General features: G+C 46.5%; 1 protein-coding gene and 1 long non-coding RNA gene across 2 annotated transcripts in view; one reads left to right on the top strand and one right to left on the bottom strand.

Moving 5' to 3' along the window:
- Positions 1-23,351, top strand: part of STK32C (serine/threonine kinase 32C) — a 377,838-nt gene that overhangs the window by 152,983 nt on the left and 201,504 nt on the right. The gene's annotated exons all lie outside the window — the stretch shown is intronic.
- The window catches only part of LOC130281608 (uncharacterized), a 58,073-nt gene continuing 39,871 nt past the window's right edge, over positions 5,150-23,351 (bottom strand). The window contains exon 4 of the long non-coding RNA XR_008846053.1: positions 5,150-5,432. This is a non-coding gene — a long non-coding RNA (uncharacterized LOC130281608). The remainder of the gene's footprint in view (positions 5,433-23,351) is intronic.

The raw sequence follows: 23,351 nt of genomic DNA, 5'->3' as shown, positions 1-23,351 counted from the left end.
CAAAGCAGTAATCAAAGCAAAAGGTGGCTAGAACGTAGAATATGACATATTTTCAAACTTTTTTGTTATATATATAATTCCACATGTGTTAATTCATACTTTTGATGCCTTCAGTGTGAATCTACAATTTTCATAGTCATGAAAATAAAGAAAACTCTGACTGAGAAGGTGTGTCCAAACTTTTGGTCTGTAATATATATATGTATATATATATATATATATATATATATATATATAAAAGATGATAATAGGCAGCACACCAAAGTTAGTGCAAATAAAGGTGTTCTTTATTCCATATACGAGACAACGTTTCAGCGATCTCTCATCGCCATTTTCAAGTGTCATGTGGCGATGAGAGATCGCTGAATCGTTGTCTCGTATATGGAATAAAGAAAACCTTTATTTGCATTAACTTTGGTGTGCTGCCTATTATCATCTTTATCTAAAGTGGGATCGGAGCACTGAGATCCAATTGGCATGCACCCCTGGGACTCTTTTAGCTTATCCTGAAAAGTTATCTAAAAAACAGGTATGCTCTGATATAGGCCTTTATGATTATAACTGTTTTAAAAATAGTTATTATAGTTCAAATAACTGGATAAGCTTTATAATTTCTCCTATACACCGTATACACACACTGAGAAGGTAATCATGTCCCCCCCCCATATCTCTTTAGCACATCCTCAGGAGCAGCAGCATTGGGGACATTATAGAGTAGTACTGAGCAGTCTAAGCTGTGACTCCAGCACTGGAATAAGAGCTAACACACTGTAAGCTCCTGTAGTCTCTCTTCTGTCTTTGCCCCCCCCCCCCCCCATTTTCCATAGACTTCTATTAGAAACATGTAAATTATCCCTTAGTGAGCTGAAAAACCACCTCCTCTCTCAGGACAGACTTGTTAAGGAGAGGAGGATGAAAGTTAGTTGAAACGACAGTGACAATTTCAACATTGATGGTCTGAGTCCTGAGACCCCTTGTCGATCAGCAGAAATAATGGGCAACTGATAGGAGCAAACCTGCTCCTTTGCACCCCTTGCTCTAATTTCCCTTAGGCATCATATATCATGACAGTGGCCTATTAAACATTAATATCAGACAGTATGTACAAATTGAGAATTTCCTATTAACAATAATGATTGTGCCCACACACTGACATTCAGGGTATTAGAATAAAGCCCCCTTGTCATTGCTTCGTCCTGAAAGTTTCAGGTCTGGATTGAAATGTGGAAAGTAGATTACAGTGAAGAGTTACAAGAGTCGATGGCACTCAGCCAGCTTCTCCCACACAATTTATTACATTTCATTAAGCTTCATTAACATCGTCCAGTTTTAATATGTAATGAATTAATGAGTATTCGGTAAATGACAGCTCACGGATTCTAACCTTGGACTCAGTAATTTACCTCATATAACAAAGTCGTAGTCCCTTATACTGTGAACTGCAGCCAAGCCCCATCTACTACTTCTTAGTCAAATACTGGGAGCTAAAATAAAAGGGTCCCCAGTATAAGGAACTGGTTGTCACTGGCCTATGCACATGGTAGAATGATGGCTCCATGTGTGGCACTTAATTAGGAGGTACTGTGTATATATGTGACATCAGGGCACCATTAACCTACACGGTCCGAGGATAGGACAGCTTCTCTTGGGTCAGGCGCAAAATAATAAATACACTGATGCTAGGTTACGGATAACTGTCTTTACTGAGGCAGGTATAACCAAAAGAAAATTGGGAAGTGCATGTTAAAACGTAACCTTTAATGTTTGCATATAAAATACACCACAAAAGTGAACCCAGTGAAAACGTGGCACTAGTTAGTGCCTCTTGCACTAAACTAGTATTGTGTACCAATAACGTAAAAAAAAACGCCCAACGCATTTCTACTGCGTATAGCAGTTTCCTCAGGGGCTAAGAAGCGTCGGTACCTCAGTACAAGACAAAGTTTTATGTCTAAAGTTAAAATATCATGTAAACTATGGGTCCCAGTACACAGCTATTAAATACAATAGTTATGCAGTTAGACACAGAGTATAACCTGATGTACAAATTAGCTCATCACAAGACTCCCACATCATCAGAAGGCACCTGTAAATGAAGAAAAAGCAAAATACACTCCATCAGGATACCGTATTGGTTTGTATATGCGCAATAGCAGGCACACAATCTGGACGTCCTACCTAGCCTTCTCCTGCAATGCCTAGGAAGAAAGACACAAAGATATATCCAATATTAGGACATTTGTCCATTTGTATTGCCGGTGGAAAAAGCGATATAGCCATCGGCTAGCTACTCACGTTTCTGGAGTCTTAATTGGACAAGCGGGGGACCGAGCACACCTGCAGTGGCAGGGAGCCTAACTCAGGCTACTAGCGCTCTGTCCGCTGATCGCTGGCGTCCGGATTATATCCGGAACGCCGGGGATCATGTGACCGCTTCTCCGTCCAGCTGATCAAACCGGAAGTGCATCAGCGGCACTGCCGATAACCGGAAGTGCCCGTGGAACGCAAACAGGGGGACCGCGCTTGCGCAGTAAGCTTCTCCGTGCGTTCCAATTTGAGTTTATATTCTCTGATGTGTTCCTGAGTTTCGGGGTTAACCCCACCCACCAGAGGTGATTGGTTAATCTCTGATAATGCTCGTAACTAAGCATAAAGAAAGAATAATGAATGTAATTTCGGCTGGTAAGTAAAAACAAAGTAACTGGCATACTATAATAGGAACAAATAGGCATAATTAGCATACGGGCCTCTTATATGATCACTCAGTCAGCGGACACTGGGCACAAAGTACACCGCAATGACAATTCGGCTAGTAAATTGTGAGCCAGATAAAATTATTGTTCTGAATTTATATTGTTTAATATGGTGTTCACTGGCTGAGTGATCATATAAGAAGCCCGTATGCTAATTATGCCTATTTGTTCCTATTATAGTATGCCAGTTACTTTGTTTTTACTTACCACATCATGTAACACATCATGTAATGTACTGAACTGGCTTAATGTCTGGAGAAGAAAAGGTTTAGTCTGAAGTGACGACACGCCTTCTTTACCATAAGAACTGTGAACTTATGGAACAGTCTACCTCAGGAACTGGTCACAGCAGGAAAAATGTACAGCTTTAAAACAGGGTTAGATACATTCCTGGAACAAAATAACATTAATGCTTATGAAGAAATATAAAATCCTATCCCTTCCCCAATATCGCGCCACACCCCTACCCTTCAATTCCCTGGTTGAACTTGATGGACGTATGTCTTTTTTCAACCGTACTAACTATGTAACTATGTAGAGTATAGCTTGACTTGTTCCTTGACGACTGTGACTTGGGGGGCTTTCAGTTTCAATATTATACTCACTGAACCAGTTTCTTCTCAGCGGTCTTCCCAGAGGTACTTTTGTAGATTTAGCACAGGATCCCACACCAAATACTTGGTCTTGTTGAGACTCATTTCAGCTTGCGCATATAGGTGGGTATCCCATGACTTGGAATCGTTCTGCTCAACTGGACAAGGACCTCTAGGCAAACAATGTCCAGTTTTCTTTGTGTGCAATCAGGCCCTAGTAAACCTCTCCTGAATGCTCCCTTTGACTCTGTAGTGGACACCCTGTCAGTGTGGAATAAGCTAAGTAAACGGGCAGCTTGTTCTCTCTAGGTCTCAGTTCAACAATAACCTCAGGACAGGTGACCAGGGTTCTTATTGATCTTGACTCACATGTACCTGACATGTGCTTTGGTTCTTAAAGAGAACCTAACATTTTATCTTTTTTTCTGTGGAAAAACACTAGTATATGTCTGGCCAGTAGTTGGAATTTTGGTGGAACCTGTGGAGTATCTCTAAGTGATCTTGCAGCGAAAAGTTCACAAATCATATTCGTAAAGTGGCTGCATATTATTAAATACTTCAGTGCTTATTTACCCATTTTGGGACATTACACCTACTGTACGTGCACTTCTGATTTCATATAGAGGAATAGAAATTTCTTCCCAGATGGAGCAATCCTTCTCTAGTGTCCTTACTTTGGACTTACTGAATAGGGCTCTGTGTATCTCCATACAGTATCTTGAACATGACTCTGCTCTCTCTCTCTCTCTCTCTCTCTTGACGACTAGACATAGGTGGTTTACTGTGCAACCAGAGAGTCAGAGTCCGACAGTGCTGTCAGGTTGCTGAACCCTTTGTCAGACACATCCCCATGGAATACACTATAGGCCCTAGGCATAGGACATAGGCTCTAGGCATAGGTCATAGGCTCTAGGCATAGGACATAGCTTCCCCTAGAATGTTCCTTTAATTTGCACAATTCTATTCATCCTAAGGCTATGTTCATACGGCAGAGTCCTATTGATTTCAATAGGATACTGCTACACTGTGCACAAGGCAGAATTTCAGTGACAGATGTTTCTGCTGCACAAATCCGATTTTGGCGTCCGCAGAAAGAATATTCATGTCTATTCTTTCTGCAGAAATATATTGCCATCTAAGAGACAGTGCATGCATTTCTGAGTGGTCCTAGCGCCCGCAGGAATATTCAAAGTGCAGAATTGTGCCGAATGTCCGTCCGTATTTTCCGAGCGGACATTCCGCCCATTATCGGCCATGTGCACATTGCCTAAAAAGGCCTTCAAGAGGGCACTCAATGGGAAATAGGTGCACTGTGTACTGCACATATATCCGGGGGTGTCATATTTGCACAATGGTAGGTAGTATAGTCATAAGTACATACATTAATATTGATTTTACTTGGTAAGTGCAAATGTTTTATTGATGCGCCTTTTTTGTCCCTTTTTTCCTCTTTCATCTCTCTCTTGGGAGATATGTGTACCATGGCAGGGTTCCAATACTTTCCCATTGTCTTGCCTTTACCTGTGCATACTAATATGCTGGAGGCCAAGCTCACGCTTTATTTTTCCAAAACCAAAATCAATATTCATAGAAAAGAATAAAAGAAAGGTTTTTGAGTCCTTCTCTCACTGTGGATCCATAAAATTCTAAAAAAAAAATATAGAAATAAATTCTTATTCCATATAGCAGTAGTCTCCAAACTGTGGACCTCCTGCTGGGGCAAAACTACAACTCCCAGCATGCCCGGACAGCCGTTGGCTGTCCGGGCATGCTGGGAGTTGTGGTTTTGCAACAGCTGGAAGTCCATAGTGTCAAGAACAAGGACATATAGGCTACAAGTTATCGGGGGGCAACGAAGGGTTAATGTTTTTTTCACTGAAGATTCTATTATGCTCCGTATTGTCTGCCTTAAGAACTTGGCGGAAATTCTGCACTGGTAGAGAAATAGAGAAATGGAGCTAGTAAAGGGATCCCTGGAGGGAGAGTTGAAATCTCTGATCCTTGGGTCTCTGAATTCCGAACAAAGGCTTCTCCTGTGGATATTGTCAGATGAGGCCGGATAATAGCTGAAAATGTGATTCACCTGCTGGAAAAATGATAAAATAATGTTCAGCCCATTTCCTTTTTGGTCATCCATGAATGGTATAAGAGAATATGCGGAATTTATCACTGCAGAAAATAGAGCATTTCAGTATCAGAATTTGATTCAATCTTCCCTTTACCTTTTTATTATATTTATCTATCTATCTCATATCTATCTATCTAATATCTATGTATCTAATATCTATCTATCTCTCATATCTATCTATCTATCTCTCATATCTATCTATCTATCTATCTCTCATATCTATCTATCTATCTATCTATCTATCTCTCTATCTATCTCATATCTATCTATCTAATATCTATGTATCTAATATCTATCTATCTCTCATATCTATCTATCTATCTCTCATATCTATCTATCTATCTATCTACTTATCTATCTATCTCCTATCTATCTATCTATCTATCTCCTATCTATCTATCTCATATCTATCTCATATCTATCTAAACGAAAAATACAGCAGCACTCCGTTATGGATGAAAAAAGTGGAGTTGGGCTTTATTCATCAGGTGCAGTACACAACGTTTCGACCGTCTCTCACGGTCTTTATCTATCTATCGATCTATTTATCTATTTATCTCATATCTATCTATCTATCTCTCATATCTATCTATCTCATATCTATCTATCTCACATCTATCTATCTATCTATCTATCTCTCATATCTATCTATCTATCTCATATCTATCTATCTCATATCTATCTATCTAACTCATATCTATCTATCTATCTATCATATCTATCTCTCATATCTATCTATCTATCAATCATCATCTATCTCATATCTATCTTTCTATCTATCAATCATCATCTATCTCATATCTATCTTTCTATCTATCAATCATCATCTATCTCATATCTATCTATTTCTAATATCTATCTATCTATCTATCTATCATCTATTTATCTATCTCATATCTTTCTATCTATCTCTCATATCTATCTATCTCCTATCTATCTACCTATCTACCTATCTACCTATCTATCTATCTATCTATCAATCATCATCTATTTTATATCTATCTTTCATATATATCTATCTCTAATATCTATCTATCTACAGCAAAAAGTAGATTCCCACAGCACACGTTTTTAGGTGAAAAAACTTTGGTGTTTATTCACAGCAGTGACGTTTCAACCAGCCCGGTCTTTCTCAAGTATTGTACAATCAGTGAATCTCACACATAATATGGGGTACTCATTGGCCCAGATTTATCAAACTGTGTGAGAGAAAAAGGGGAGAGATTTTCCCACAGCGACCAATCACAGCTCAGCTTTCACTTTACCAGAGCTCGTTGGCTGAGCTGTGATTGGTTTTTCTCTCACACAGTTTGAGAAATCTGGGTCATTAAGTACCAAAGTGCATCAATTACAAATACATTATAATATTTTAAAATCATACATGTGCAAACAATATATCCTGTGTACATAAACTGCTATATTATGGCATCATATTCCAAAATGTGCAAAATTTGTGTTATACAAAGTGTCCAAGCATATTAAAATCATATTCAAGTTAATTACTCAAGAATGTATACATATAAACAATTAATAAAAGGGGCGTGGAGATATCACTCACTGACATTGCCAACCATTCATTGTATGTACTCCATAGCGCACGCCTGCGTGATCTGAGACCTCTGCGCATGCGCGGCCTTGTACTTACATCAAGAGCCAGAAGCACAGCAGAGCAGTCAGCCAATCGGATAGAAGCATCCCTGTCACTATAGTGATCACTCTCTAATCTGCGCACTGTAGATCAGAAAGTCGGCGCAGCTATCTTTGTTAAGGTAATTCACTGGCTAGTGTGGCAACTGCAGCCAGAGCGCACGGACTAGTCCTATGATCACAGAGCAAGATTGTCCGATCCACTATTGGGAGTGATTGGACAAAATAATGGTGCGAAAAAAATTTGGTGGGCACGTCTGACTTAATGAGCACGAACGAAAGACACTGACAGCAGGATCGCTACCAACATATCTGTCACTAAGCTCAATAACAATCAACACCATAAAAACCCTCATGATCCTTATTACATAGATGCCTGAGCCCAAGAACCTATTCAATCACCCCAGTGGAATTCTTACAACTACAAGAATTACTGCTATAATTTTACTACTGCTATCATTTTAAATAGCCTTTTTCACCTTTCCCCCCCCCCCCTCCATTCTACTTCTAGGGGGAGGGGTAAATTAGTCACACACAGGTGCTTAAATCTTAGTTTGGGTCTCTGTCTGAGCATGCTCTGTCTGAGTGGACTTTGGAAAGAGAGGAGTGTGAGTGTTACTTTTCTTACACTGTAGAGACTTTAACTTGCAAGGTCTACAGAGAATGAATTTGTAATATTTATTGTCTATTTTTGGATGTTAAATGCAGTCCAGTGTGCATCTTGTACAATGTATGCAATCCTTGAACAGCAGTTTGAGGGTGCATATTGTTGTGCAGGATGTGTGCTAGTTATTCATTTGGAAGCCCAGATCCTGGATCTAGAGGAGCAACTGGCAACATTGAGACGCATTGACAACTTGGAGAGGGGTCTCCTGCTCACTCAGCAAGTACTCTCTGGGGTAGAGGTGGGGGAGGATAGTGGGACGGAGGTGCAGGACAGTCAGGCAGATAGCTGGGTTACAGTTAGAAAATGGGGTAGAGGGAAAAGTGTCAGGGAGGCTAATCCTGATCTGGCACTCCTCAACAAGTTTGCCCGGTTGGCAGATGGGGGGGATGCCATTTCAGAGCTAGCAGTACTGCAGCAAGATACTGCCTCTGACTGCCAGGGGGTGTCTGCTACAGTAAGGAGGGAGGGAGGAGTTCAGGGCAGGCCAGACAGGTACTGGTAGTGGGGAACTCAATTATTAGGGGGACAGACATGGCGATCTGTCACAAAGACCGGGATCGCTGAACAGTGTGGTGTCTTCCTGGCGCTCGAGTTCGGCACATCGCGGATCGGGTTAACAGGTTGCTGGTGGGGCTGGAGAGGACATGGTACATAGTGGCACCAACGACAAAGTAAGAAGTAGGTGGAATGTCCTTAAAAATAATTTCAGGGACTTAGGCCGCAAGCTTAAGGCAAGGACCTCCAAGGTAATATTTTCTGAAATATTACCTGTACCACGAGCCACACCAGAGAGGCAGCGGAAGATTAGGGAGACAAACAAGGGGCTCAGAAGCTGGTGTAGGAAGGAGGGGTTTGGGTACATGGAGAACTGGGCCGACTTCGCTGTCAGATGCCGGCTCTACCGTAGGGATGGGCTGCACCTCAATGGGGAGGGTGCAGCTGTGCTTGGGGAGAAGATGGCTAGAAGGGTGGAGGAGTGTTTAAACTAGGGACTGGGGGAGGGAACCTACAACATAGAGTGGGAAGATAGTGTAGATAGAGAGGGGGGACTTATTAATGTACCTGGAGGTGGAGCGGAGGGAGGGGTTAGAATAGTTAATAGGGATAAGCGTCATAGGGGAAAAAAAGCATACACCATTGAATTGCATGTTGACTAATGCCAGAAGTCTGACCAATAAAACTGACGAACTGGAGTTGACAATGTCTGAGAAGGATTATGACATAGTTGGTATAACAGAGACATGGTTGGACGATAGCTGTGACTGGGCGGTCAACATACAGGGTTATAGTCTATTCAGGAAGGATCGGACAAAACGGAAAGGGGGAGGAGTTTGTCTTTATGTAAAGTTCAGTCTGAAGGCCGCACTGCGGGAGGATATATGGGAGGGAAGCGATAATGTGGAGTCCTTATGGTTAGAAATATATGGAGATAAAAAAAAAAAAATCTGATAGGGGTTTGTTATAAGCCACCAAATATAATGGAAGAGGCAGAAGATCAATTACTGAGGCAAATAAATAAGGCAGCAAATCAGAATGGTGTGATAATAATGGGGGACTTTAACTATCCTGACATAAACTGGGAGACTGAGACCTGTGAATCTCATAAAGGAAACAGGACTATAGCTAAAGACAATTATCTGTCCCAAATGGTGCAGGGCCCAACCAGAGGGGGCGCCCTACTAGACTTATTATTAGCCAACAGACCTGACAGAGTAACTAATGTGCAAGTAGAAGGACACCTAGGAAATAGTGATCATAAAATAATACATTATAACTTGTTCTTCAATAAGGGAATCTCTCGAGGGGCCACAAAAACAATGAACTTTAGGAAGGCAAAGTTTGACCAACTCAGAGAAGCCCTTAACAATATAAAATGGGATAATGTTCTCAAAAACAAGAATACTGACACTAAATGGGAGACTTTAAAAAATATCTTAAACTCTCACTGTAAGATGTATATACCCTGTGGGAATAAAATGGTCAGAAATAAAAGAAAACCAATATGGATGAATAAAAACGTTAAGGGGGCAATAAATGACAAAAATGAAGCATTTAAACTACTAAACAGGACGGCAGTGAAGAAGCATTAAAAAGCTATAGAGAAAAAAGTAAAATATGTAAAAAAAAACTATAAAAGCCACAAAAATAGAAACAGAAAGACTCATTGCCCAAGAGAGTAAAACTAACCCCAAAATTTTCTTTAACTATATAGATAGCAAAAAGGTCAAAAATGAAAGTGTTGGCCCTTTAAAAAAAATGATGAGGAAGAAATTATAAACAGGGATCAGGAAAAAGCTAATATATTAAACAAATTCTTCTCCACTGTAATACAGCGAGATAAGGTAAACTCCCCTGTACAGGTCACCTGTCTAACCCAGGAAGAAGTACAGTGCCGCTTACAAAAAAATCTAAATAGACAAATAGCCAGGTCCAGATGGCATTCACCCCTGTGTTCTAAAGGAATTAAGTAATGTAATAGACAGACCCCTATTTTTTATATTCATGGACTCTATAGTAACAGGGGCTGTTTCCCAGGACTAGCGCATGGCCAATGTGGTGCCAATATTTAAAAGGGGTCAAAAGATGGCCCCGGGAATAATAGACCTGTTAGTTTAACCTCTGTTGTATGTAAATTGTTTGAGGGTTTTCTAAGAGATGCTATTTTACAATATGTTGATAAAAATAAATGTATGACTCCGTATCAGCATGACTTTATGAGTGATCTGTCCTATCAAACTAACCTGATCAGCTTTTATGAGGAGGTGAGCTCCAGACTGGACCAGGGGGAATCGCTGGATGTTGTATTTATAAATTTTTCCAAAGCATTTGATACGGTGCCACATAAAAGGTTGGTGCATAAAATGAGTGTCACGATGCCGGCTGGCAGGAGGTGGATCCTCTGTGCCAGAGAGGGATTGGCGTGGACCGTGCTAGTGGACCGGTTCTAAGTCACTACTGGTTTTCACCAGAGCCCGCCGCAAAGCGGGATGGTCTTGCTGCGGCGGTAGTGACCAGGTCGTATCCACTAGCAACGGCTCAACCTCTCTGACTGCTGAAGATAGGCGCGGTACAAGGGAGTAGGCAGAAGCAAGGTCGGACGTAGCAGAAGGTCGGGGCAGGCAGCAAGGATCGTAGTCAGGGGCAACGGCAGGAGGTCTGGAACACAGGCTAGGAACACACAAGGAAACGCTTTCACTGGCACAATGGCAACAAGATCCGGCGAGGGAGTGCAGGGGAAGTGAGGTATACATAGGGAGTGCACAGGTGAACACACTGATTAGAACCACTGCGCCAATCAGCGGCGCAGTGGCCCTTTAAATCGCAGAGACCCGGCGCGCGCGCGCCCTAGGGAGCGGGCCGCGCGCGCCGGGACAGGACCGACGGAGAGCGAGTCAGGTACAGGAGCCGGGGTGCGCATCGCGAACGGGCGCCACCCGCATCGCGAATCGCATCCCGGCTGGAGGCGGTATCGCAGCGCACCCGGTCAGTGGATCTGACCGGGGCGCTGCGGGAGCGAGAGTGTAGCGAGCGCTCCGGGGAGGAGCGGGAACCCGGAGCGCTCGGCGTAACAGTACCCCCCCCCCCTTGGGTCTCCCCCTCTTCTTGGAGCCTGAGAACCTGAGGACCAGATTTTTATCTAGGATATTGTCCTCAGGTTCCCAGGATCTCTCTTCAGGACCACAGCCCTCCCAGTCAACCAAAAAGAAGGTTTTTCCTCTGACCTTTTTGGAGGCCAGTATCTCCTTTACGGGAAAGATGTCTGAAGAACCGGAGACAGGAGTGGGAGAGATAAGTTTAGGAGAGAAACGGTTGATGATGAGTGGTTTAAGAAGAGAAACGTGAAAGGCATTAGGAATACGAAGAGAAGGAGGGAGAAGAAGTTTATAAGAGACAGGATTAATCTGGCACAAAATTTTGAAAGGACCAAGATAGCGTGGTCCCAATTTGTAGCTGGGAACACGGAAGCGGACATATTTAGCGGAGAGCCATACCTTGTCTCCGGGAGAAAAAATGGGGGGAGCTCTTCTTTTCTTATCAGCAAACTTCTTCATGCGTGATGAAGCCTGTAAGAGAGAATTTTGGGTCTCTTTCCATATGGTGGAAAGATCACGAGATATTTCGTCCACAGCGGGTACACCAGAGGGCAAGGGAGTAGGGAGGGGGGGAAGAGGGTGACGGCCGTACACCACGAAAAATGGGGATTTGGAAGAAGATTCAGAAACTCTGAAGTTATACGAGAATTCGGCCCATGGTAGAAGATCTGCCCAGTCATCCTGGCGGGAGGAAACAAAATGCCGTAAATAATCACCCAGGACCTGGTTAATTCTTTCTACTTGCCCATTGGATTGAGGATGATAAGCAGAAGAAAAGTTTAATTTAATCTTGAGTTGTTTACAGAGAGCCCTCCAGAATTTAGACACGAATTGGACGCCTCTATCCGAGACGATCTGCGTGGGCAACCCGTGAAGACGAAAAATGTGTACAAAAAATTGTTTTGCCAACTGAGGCGCAGAAGGAAGACCAGGAAGAGGGATGAAATGTGCCATCTTGGAGAATCGATCAACGACCACCCAAACAACAGTGTTGCCACGGGATGAGGGTAAGTCTGTAATAAAGTCCATACCAATCAGAGACCAAGGCTGTTCGGGAACAGGCAGAGGATGAAGAAGACCAGCGGGCTTCTGGCGAGGAGTCTTATCCCGGGCACAGACAGTGCAGGCTCGTACAAAATCCACAACATCCGTCTCCAGAGTCGGCCACCAATAGAAACGAGAGATGAGTTGCACGGATTTCTTGATGCCCGCATGACCTGCGAGATGAGAGGAGTGACCCCATTTGAGGATTCCGAGGCGTTGGCGTGGGGAGACGAAGGTCTTCCCTGGAGGAGTTTGCCTGATGGAGGCTGGAGAAGTGGAGATCAGGCAGTCAGGAGGAATGATGTGTTGCGGAGAGAGCTCTACTTCCGAGGCATCCGAGGAACGAGAGAGAGCATCGGCCCTAATGTTCTTATCGGCAGGCCGAAAGTGAATTTCAAAATTAAATCGGGCAAAGAACAGAGACCACCTGGCCTGGCGAGGATTCAGCCGTTGGGCAGACTGGAGATAGGAGAGGTTCTTGTGATCGGTGTAAATAATAACTGGAAATCTTGATCCCTCCAGCAGATGCCTCCATTCCTCAAGTGCTAATTTAATGGCTAGTAGCTCTCGATCCCCGATGGAGTAGTTCCTCTCCGCCGGAGAGAAGGTCTAAGAAAAAAAACCACAAGTAACAGCATGCCCGGAAGAATTTTTTTGTAGAAGGACCGCTCCAGCTCCTACTGAGGAGGCATCAACCTCCATTAGGAAGGGTTTAGATGGGTCAGGTCTGGAGAGCACGGGAGCTGAAGAAAAGGCAGTCTTGAGCTGTTTAAAGGCGTCTTCCGCTTGAGGAGGCCATGACTTAGGATTGGCATTCTTTTTGGTTAAAGCCACGATAGGAGCCACAATGGTGGAAAAATGTGGAATAAATTGTCTGTAATAATTGGCGAACCCCAAAAAACGTTGGATAGCACGGAGTCCGGAGGGGCGTGGCCAATCTAAGACGGCAGAGAGTTTGTCTGGATCCATTTGTAGTCCCTGGCCAGAGACCAAGTATCCTAGGAAAGGAAGAGATTGACATTCAAACAGACATTTCTCCATTTTGGCATAAAGTTGATTGTCACGAAGTCTCTGAAGAACCATGCGGACATGCTGGCGGTGTTCTTCTAGGTTGGCAGAAAAAATCAGGATATCGTCCAGATACACAACAACACAGGAATATAAGAGATCACGAAAAATTTCATTAACAAAGTCTTGGAAGACGGCAGGGGCGTTGCACAGGCCAAAGGGCATGACCAGATACTCAAAGTGTCGATCTCTAGTGTTAAATGCCGTTTTCCATTCATCCCCCTCTCTGATGCGGATGAGATTATAAGCACCTCTTAAGTCTAGTTTGGTAAAGATGTGGGCACCTTGGAGGCGATCAAAGAGTTCAGAGATGAGAGGTAGAGGGTAGCGGTTCTTTACCGTGATTTTATTAAGACCGCGGTAGTCAATGCAAGGACGTAGGGAGCCATCTTTTTTGGACACAAAGAAAAATCCGGCTCCGGCAGGAGAGGAGGATTTGCGGATAAAGCCCTTTTTTAAATTTTCCTGGATGTACTCAGACATAGCAAGAGTCTCTGGGGCAGAGAGAGGATAAATTCTGCCCCGGGGTGGAGTAGTGCCCGGGAGGAGGTCAATAGGACAGTCATAAGGCCTGTGAGGAGGTAGAGTCTCAGCTTGTTTTTTGCAAAAAACATCCGCAAAGTCCATATAGGCCTTAGGGAGACCGGTTACAGGGGAACCACAGGGTCACGGCAAGGAGTACTGGTAACCGGTTTAAGGCAGTCCTTGAAACAAGAGGGACCCCAACTCTTGATCTCCCCTGTGGACCAATCCAGGGTTGGGGAATGGTGTTGAAGCCAGGGTAGTCCAAGGAGAATTTCGGAAGTGCAATTGGAGAGGACCAAAAACTCAATTTTTTCGTGGTGAGGTCCGATGCACATTAGAAGGGGTTCCGTGCGGTAACGCACGGCACAGTCCAATCTTTCATTGTTAACGCAATTGATGTAGAGAGGTCTGGCGAGACTGGTCACTGGGATGTTGAACCTGTTGATGAGAGAGGCCAAAATAAAGTTTCCTGCAGATCCGGAGTCCAAGAAGGCCTTAGTGGAGAAGGAGAAGGTAGAGGCAGATATCCGCACAGGCACAGTAAGACGTGGAGAAGCAGAGTTGACATCAAGGACTGTTTCACCTTTGTGCGGAGTCAGCGTACGTCTTTCCAGGCGGGGAGGACGGATAGGACAATCCTTCAGGAAGTGTTCGGTACCGGCACAGTACAGGCAGAGATTCTCCATGCGGCGTCGTGTCCTCTCTTGAGGTGTCAGGCGAGACCGGTCAACTTGCATAGCCTCCACGGCGGAAGGCACAGGAACGGATTGCAGAGGACCAGAGGAGAGAGGAGCCGGGGAGAAAAAACGCCTTGTGCGAACAAAGTCCATATCCTGGCGGAGCTCCTGACGCCTTTCGGAAAAACGCATGTCAATGCGAGTGGCTAGATGAATGAGTTCATGTAGGTTAGCAGGAATTTCTCGTGCGGCCAGAACATCTTTAATGTTGCTGGATAGGCCTTTTTTAAAGGTCGCGCAGAGGGCCTCATTATTCCAGGAAAGTTCTGAAGCAAGAGTACGGAATTGCACGGCGTACTCGCCAACGGAAGAATTACCCTGGACCAGGTTCAGCAGGGCAGTCTCAGCAGAAGAGGCTCGGGCAGGTTCCTCAAAGACACTTTGAATTTCCGAGAAGAAGGAGTGTACAGAGGCAGTGACGGGGTCATTGCGGTCCCAGAGCGGTGTGGCCCATGACAGAGCTTTTCCAGACAGAAGGCTGACTACGAAAGCCACCTTAGACCTTTCAGTAGGAAACTGGTCCGACATCATCTCCAAGTGCAAGGAACATTGTGAAAGAAAGCCACGGCAAAACTTAGAGTCCCCATCAAATTTATCCGGCAAGGATAGTCGTAGGCCTGAGGCGGCCACTCGCTGCGGAGGAGGTGCAGGAGCTGGCGGAGGAGATGATTGCTGAAGCTGTGGTAGTAGCTGCTGTAGCATCACGGTCAGTTGAGACAGCTGGTGGCCTTGTTGCGCTATCTGTTGTGACTGCTGGGCGACCACCGTGGTGAGGTCGGCGACAACTGGCAGAGGGACTTCAGCGGGATCCATGGCCGGATCTACTGTCACGATGCCGGCTGGCAGGAGGTGGATCCTCTGTGCCAGAGAGGGATTGGCGTGGACCGTGCTAGTGGACCGGTTCTAAGTCACTACTGGTTTTCACCAGAGCCCGCCGCAAAGCGGGATGGTCTTGCTGCGGCGGTAGTGACCAGGTCGTATCCACTAGCAACGGCTCAACCTCTCTGACTGCTGAAGATAGGCGCGGTACAAGGGAGTAGGCAGAAGCAAGGTCGGACGTAGCAGAAGGTCGGGGCAGGCAGCAAGGATCGTAGTCAGGGGCAACGGCAGGAGGTCTGGAACACAGGCTAGGAACACACAAGGAAACGCTTTCACTGGCACAATGGCAACAAGATCCGGCGAGGGAGTGCAGGGGAAGTGAGGTATACATAGGGAGTGCACAGGTGAACACACTGATTAGAACCACTGCGCCAATCAGCGGCGCAGTGGCCCTTTAAATCGCAGAGACCCGGCGCACGCGCGCCCTAGGGAGCGGGCCGCGCGCGCCGGGACAGGACCGACGGAGAGCGAGTCAGGTACGGGAGCCGGGGTGCGCATCGCGAGCGAGCGCCACCCGCATCGCGAATCGCATCCCGGCTGGAGGCGGTATCGCAGCGCACCCGGTCAGTGGATCTGACCGGGGCGCTGCGGGAGCGAGAGTGTAGCGAGCGCTCCGGGGAGGAGCGGGAACCCGGAGCGCTCGGCGTAACAATGAGAAGGACTGGGCTGGGGAAGAAGTAAGTGTGTAAGTAGGTAAGTAACTGGCTCAGTGATAGGAAACAGAGGGTGGTTATTAATGGTACTTTTTCTGATTGGGTGACTGTTACTAGTGGGGACCACAGGGGTCAGTCTTGGGTCCTGTTATATTTAATATATTCACTAATGACCTTGGAGAGGGCTTTAATGGTAAAGTAGCAATCTATGCAGATGATACTAAACTCTGTAAAGTGCTTAACACAATAGAGGACAGTGCACTATTACAAATGGATCTGGATAGGTTGGAGGTTTGGGCTGGGAAGTGGCAGATGAGGTTCCACACTGATAAATGTAAGGTCATGCACATGGGGAGGAAAAATCCAGGCTGGCATTATGTATTAAATTGGAGAAGTTTTGGACAACTGATGTGGAAAAGGACTTGGGAGTTTTAGTTAACAGTAAATTTAGCTGTAGTGACCAGTGTCGGGCAGCTGCTGCCAAGGCAAATAAAATCATGGGGTGCATCAATAGGGGCATAGATGCCCACAACAAGGAAATAATTCTACCGCTGTACAAATCACTAGTCAGACCACACATAGAATACTGTGTACAGTACTGGTCACCAGTGTACAAGAAAGATATAGTGGAGCTGGAGAGGGTTCAAAGACGGGAAACCAGAGTAATACAGTAGTAAGCGGTAGCGCACAGAAGCCGGCATTACTGCAAGGCTCCTCGTCACTACGGGTTGTGCGCTCCGTCCTGGGATCTTCGGAACGGCGCATCTAAACTGTACGCTTGACCCTGTCACCAGAACAGTGGACTCCTGATGTCCTGTTCTATTACAGGTGGTCTCATACAGTTTTGCCGTGTTTTTAAGATTTCTTCACCTGCTATTTGTTAATAGGGTGCTCTTGATACTGTAAATAATTACTCACAGGGTATCAGAGTTTTGCTGTTTTGCCTCTCCTGAAGACGCCACCGACTGTTGGCAGAAACGCGTTGAGAGCTATGAGAAATACACCCTACTAATTTGTATTATCACATGCTGGAGAGCGTTACATGTCTCGACCAGCAAAGTTAATATTTTGTTTCGGGTATATTTGATCACTATAATTTGGTGATTTTTTAAACTTTTCTATATTAAAAGTTAAGTATTTATGCACCTCCCCAGGGAATTAGATATTATTTCCTTATAATTTTGCTCTGGATCAACTCAGTAGGGACTCATTAGGGATATAGGTTGAACTTGATGGACTCTGGTTGTTACGCCGAGCGCTCCGGGTCCCCGCTCCTCCCCGGAGCGCTCGCTTCTCTCTCGCTACCGCAGCGCTCCGGGCAGCTCCACTGACCCGGTGCGCTGCGATACCGTCTCCAGCCGGGATGCGATTCGCGATGCGGGTAGCGCCCGCTCGCGATGCGCATCCCGGCTCCCGTACCTGACTCGCTCTCCGTCTGTCCTGTCCCGGCGCGCGCGGCCCCGCTCCCTAGGGCGCGCGCGCGCCGGGTCTCTGCGATTTAAAGGGCCACTGCGCCGCTGATTGGCGCAGTGGTTCCAATTAGTGTGTTCACCTGTGCACTCCTTATTTATACCTCACTTCCCCTTCACTCGCTCGCCGGATCGTGTTGCCATTGTGCCAGTGAAAGCGTTTCCTTGTGTGTTCCTAGCCTGTGTTCCAGACCTCCTGCCGTTGCCCCCGACTACGATCCTTGCTGCCTGCCCCGACCTTCTGCTACGTCCGACCTTGCTTCTGTCTACTCCCTTGTACCGCGCCTATCTTCAGCAGTCAGAGAGGTTGAGCCGTTGCTAGTGGATACGACCTGGTCACTACCGCCGCAGCAAGACCATCCCGCTTTGCGGCGGGCTCTGGTGAAAACCAGTAGTGACTTAGAACCGATCCACTAGCACGGTCCACGCCAATCCCTCTCTGGCACAGAGGATCCACTACCTGCCAGCCGGCATCGTGACAGTAGATCCGGCCATGGATCCCGCTGAAGTTCCTCTGCCAGTTGTCGCCGACCTCACCACGGTGGTCGCCCAGCAGTCACAACAGATAGTGCAACAAGGCCAACAGCTGTCTCAACTGACCGTGATGCTACAGCAGCTACTACCACAGCTTCAGCAATCATCTCCTCCGCCAGCTCCTGCACCTCCTCCGCAGCGAGTGGCCGCTTCTGGTCTACGACTACCCTTGCCGGATAAATTTGATGGGGACTCTAAATTCTGCCGTGGCTTTCTTTCCCAATGTTCCCTGCACTTGGAGATGATGTCGGACCAGTTCCCTACTGAAAGGTCTAAGGTGGCTTTCGTAGTCAGCCTTCTGTCTGGAAAAGCTCTGTCATGGGCCACACCGCTCTGGGACCGCAATGACCCCGTCACTGCCTCTATGCACTCCTTCTTCTCAGAAATTCGAAGTGTCTTTGAGGAACCTGCCCGAGCCTCTTCTGCTGAGACTGCCCTGTTGAACCTGGTCCAGGGTAATTCTTCCGTTGGCGAGTACGCCGTACAATTCCGTACTCTTGCTTCAGAATTATCCTGGAATAATGAGGCCCTCTGCGCGACCTTTAAAAAAGGCCTATCCAGCAACATTAAAGATGTTCTGGCCGCACGAGAAATCCCTGCTAACCTACATGAACTCATCCATCTTGCCACTCGCATTTACATGCGTTTTTCCGAAAGGCGTCAGGAGCTCCGCCAGGATATGGACTTTGTTCGCACAAGACGTTTTTTCTCCCCGGCTCCTCTCTCCTCTGGTCCCCTGCAATCCGTTCCTGTGCCTCCCGCCGTGGAGGCTATGCAGGTCGACCGGTCTCGCCTGACACCTCAAGAGAGGACACGACGCCGCATGGAGAATCTCTGCCTGTACTGTGCCAGTACCGAACACTTCCTGAAGGATTGTCCTATCCGTCCTCCCCGCCTGGAAAGACGTACGCTGACTCCGCACAAAGGTGAGACAGTCCTTGATGTCTACTCTGCTTCTCCACGTCTTACTGTGCCTGTGCGGATATCTGCCTCTGCCTTCTCCTTCTCTACTATGGCCTTCTTGGATTCCGGATCTGCAGGAAATTTTATTTTGGCCTCTCTCGTCAACAGGTTCAACATCCCAGTGACCAGTCTCGCCAGACCCCTCTACATCAATTGTGTAAACAATGAAAGATTGGACTGTACCATACGTTTCCGCACGGAGCCCCTTCTAATGTGCATCGGACCTCATCACGAGAAGATTGAATTTTTGGTCCTCCCCAATTGCACTTCCGAAATCCTCCTTGGACTACCCTGGCTTCAACTCCATTCCCCAACCCTGGATTGGTCCACTGGGGAGATCAAGAGTTGGGGGCCCTCTTGTTTCAAGGACTGCCTAAAACCGGTTCCCAGTACCCCTTGCCGTGACTCTGTGGTTCCCCCTGTAACCGGTCTCCCTAAGGCCTATATGGACTTTGCGGATGTTTTTTGCAAAAAACAAGCTGAGACTCTACCTCCTCACAGGCCTTATGATTGTCCTATTGACCTCCTCCCGGGCACTACTCCACCCCGGGGCAGAATCTATCCTCTGTCCGCCCCAGAGACTCTTGCTATGTCGGAGTACATCCAGGAAAATTTAAAAAAAGGCTTTATCCGTAAATCCTCCTCTCCTGCCGGAGCCGGATTTTTCTTTGTGTCCAAAAAAGATGGCTCTCTACGTCCTTGCATTGACTACCGCGGTCTTAATAAAATCACGATTAAGAACCGCTACCCCCTACCCCTCATCTCTGAACTCTTTGATCGCCTCCAAGGTGCCCACATCTTTACCAAACTGGACTTAAGAGGTGCTTATAATCTCATCCGCATCAGAGAGGGGGATGAATGGAAAACGGCATTTAACACTAGAGATGGACACTTTGAGAATCTGGTCATGCCCTTTGGCCTGTGCAACGCCCCTGCCGTCTTCCAAGACTTTGTTAATGAAATTTTTCGTGATCTCTTATACTCCTGTGTTGTTGTATATCTGGACGATATCCTGATTTTTTCTGCCAATCTAGAAGAACACCGCCAGCATGTCCGTATGGTTCTTCAGAGACTTCGTGACAATCAACTTTATGCCAAGATAGAGAAATGTCTGTTTGAATGCCAATCTCTTCCTTTCCTAGGATACTTGGTCTCTGGCCAGGGACTACAAATGGATCCAGACAAACTCTCTGCCGTCTTAGATTGGCCACGCCCCTCCGGACTCCGTGCTATCCAACGTTTTTTGGGGTTCGCCAATTATTACAGGCAATTTATTCCACATTTTTCTACCGTTGTGGCTCCTATCGTGGCTTTAACCAAAAAAAATGCCAATCCCAAGTCTTGGCCTCCTCAAGCGGAAGACGCCTTTAAACGGCTCAAGTCTGCCTTTTCTTCGGCTCCCGTGCTCTCCAGACCTGACCCATCTAAACCCTTCCTATTGGAGGTTGATGCCTCCTCTGTAGGAGCTGGAGCGGTCCTTCTACAAAAAAATTCTTCCGGGCATGCTGTTACTTGTGGTTTTTTTTCTAGGACCTTCTCTCCGGCGGAGAGGAACTACTCCATCGGGGATCGAGAGCTTCTAGCCATTAAATTAGCACTTGAGGAATGGAGGCATCTGCTGGAGGGATCAAGATTTCCTGTTATTATTTACACCGATCACAAGAACCTCTCCTATCTCCAGTCTGCCCAACGGCTGAATCCTCGCCAGGCCAGGTGGTCTCTGTTCTTTGCCCGATTTAATTTTGAAATTCACTTTCGGCCTGCCGATAAGAACATTAGGGCCGATGCTCTCTCTCGTTCCTCGGATGCCTCGGAAGTTGAACTCTTTCCGCAACACATCATTCCTCCTGACTGCCTGATCTCCACTTCTCCAGCCTCCATCAGGCAAACTCCTCCAGGAAAGACCTTCGTCTCTCCACGCCAACGCCTCGGAATCCTCAAATGGGGTCACTCCTCCCATCTCGCAGGTCATACAGGCATCAAGAAATCTGTGCAACTCATCTCTCGCTTCTATTGGTGGCCGACTCTGGAGACGGATGTCGTGGACTTTGTGCGAGCCTGCACTGTCTGTGCTCGGGATAAGACTCCTCGCCAGAAGCCCGCTGGTTTTCTTCATCCTCTGCCTGTCCCCGAACAGCCTTGGTCTCTGATTGGTATGGATTTTATTACAGACCTACCCCCATCCCGTGGCAACACTGTTGTTTGGGTGGTCATTGATCGATTCTCCAAGATGGCACATTTCATCCCTCTTCCTGGTCTTCCTTCAGCGCCTCAGTTGGCTAAACAATTTTTTGTACACATTTTTCGTCTTCACGGGTTGCCCACACAGATAGTCTCGGATAGAGGCGTCCAATTCGTGTCAAAATTCTGGAGGGCTCTCTGTAAACAACTCAAGATTAAATTAAACTTTTCTTCTGCATATCATCCTCAATCCAATGGACAAGTAGAAAGAATTAACCAGGTCTTGGGTGATTATTTACGACATTTTGTTTCCTCCCGCCAGGATGATTGGGCAGATCTTCTACCATGGGCCGAATTCTCGTATAACTTTAGAGTCTCTGAATCTTCCTCCAAATCCCCATTTTTCGTGGTGTACGGCCGTCACCCTCTTCCCCCCCTCCCTACTCCCTTGCCCTCTGGTTTGCCCGCTGTAGATGAAGTGACTCGTGATCTTTCCACCATATGGAAAGAGACCCAAGATTCTCTTTTACAGGCTTCATCTCGCATGAAAAAGTTTGCCGATAAGAAAAGAAGAGCTCCCCCCATTTTTGCTCCCGGAGACAAGGTATGGCTCTCCGCTAAATATGTCCGCTTTCGTGTCCCCAGTTACAAACTGGGTCCACGCTATCTTGGTCCCTTCAAAGTCTTGTGCCAAATTAATCCTGTCTCTTACAAACTTCTTCTTCCTCCTTCTCTCCGTATTCCTAATGCCTTTCATGTCTCTCTTCTTAAACCACTCATCATCAACCGTTTCTCTCCCAAATTAGTTTCTCCCACTCCTGTCTCCGGTTCTTCTGACGTCTTCTCAGTGAAAGAGATACTGGCCTCCAAGACGGTCAGAGGAAAAAAATTCTTTTTGGTGGATTGGGAGGGCTGTGGACCTGAAGAGAGATCCTGGGAACCTGAGGACAACATCCTAGACAAAAGTCTGCTCCTCAGGTTCTCAGGCTCTAAGAAGAGGGGGAGACCCAAGGGGGGGGGTACTGTTACGCCGAGCGCTCCGGGTCCCCGCTCCTCCCCGGAGCGCTCGCTTCTCTCTCGCTACCGCAGCGCTCCGGGCAGCTCCACTGACCCGGTGCGCTGCGATACCGTCTCCAGCCGGGATGCGATTCGCGATGCGGGTAGCGCCCGCTCGCGATGCGCATCCCGGCTCCCGTACCTGACTCGCTCTCCGTCTGTCCTGTCCCGGCGCGCGTGGCCCCGCTCCCTAGGGCGCGCGCGCGCCGGGTCTCTGCGATTTAAAGGGCCACTGCGCCGCTGATTGGCGCAGTGGTTCCAATTAGTGTGTTCACCTGTGCACTCCCTATTTATACCTCACTTCCCCTTCACTCGCTCGCCGGATCTTGTTGCCATTGTGCCAGTGAAAGCGTTTCCTTGTGTGTTCCTAGCCTGTGTTCCAGACCTCCTGCCGTTGCCCCCGACTACGATCCTTGCTGCCTGCCCCGACCTTCTGCTACGTCCGACCTTGCTTCTGTCTACTCCCTTGTACCGCGCCTATCTTCAGCAGTCAGAGAGGTTGAGCCGTTGCTAGTGGATACGACCTGGTCACTACCGCCGCAGCAAGACCATCCCGCTTTGCGGCGGGCTCTGGTGAAAACCAGTAGTGACTTAGAACCGATCCACTAGCACGGTCCACGCCAATCCCTCTCTGGCACAGAGGATCCACTACCTGCCAGCCGGCATCGTGACACTGGTCTTTTTTCAACCTCATGAACTATGTTATGAACTATGTTACAAATGAAAAAAGGGGAAAAAAATTATAAAATAAATAACAAAGAAAAAAAAAAGAAAAAAGAAAATAAAATGATTTAATATAAACAAAGGGGGCTAAATAAATGAAAGTGTATATCTGACTGCTCGGTTGTGTCTCAAAAGATG

The sequence above is a fragment of the Hyla sarda genome, chromosome 7, assembly GCF_029499605.1.
Source record: "Hyla sarda isolate aHylSar1 chromosome 7, aHylSar1.hap1, whole genome shotgun sequence".
Lineage (NCBI taxonomy): Eukaryota > Metazoa > Chordata > Amphibia > Anura > Hylidae > Hyla > Hyla sarda.
Note: the sequence above shows the minus strand (reverse complement) of the source record. Positions and strands in the feature narration are given on the sequence as shown.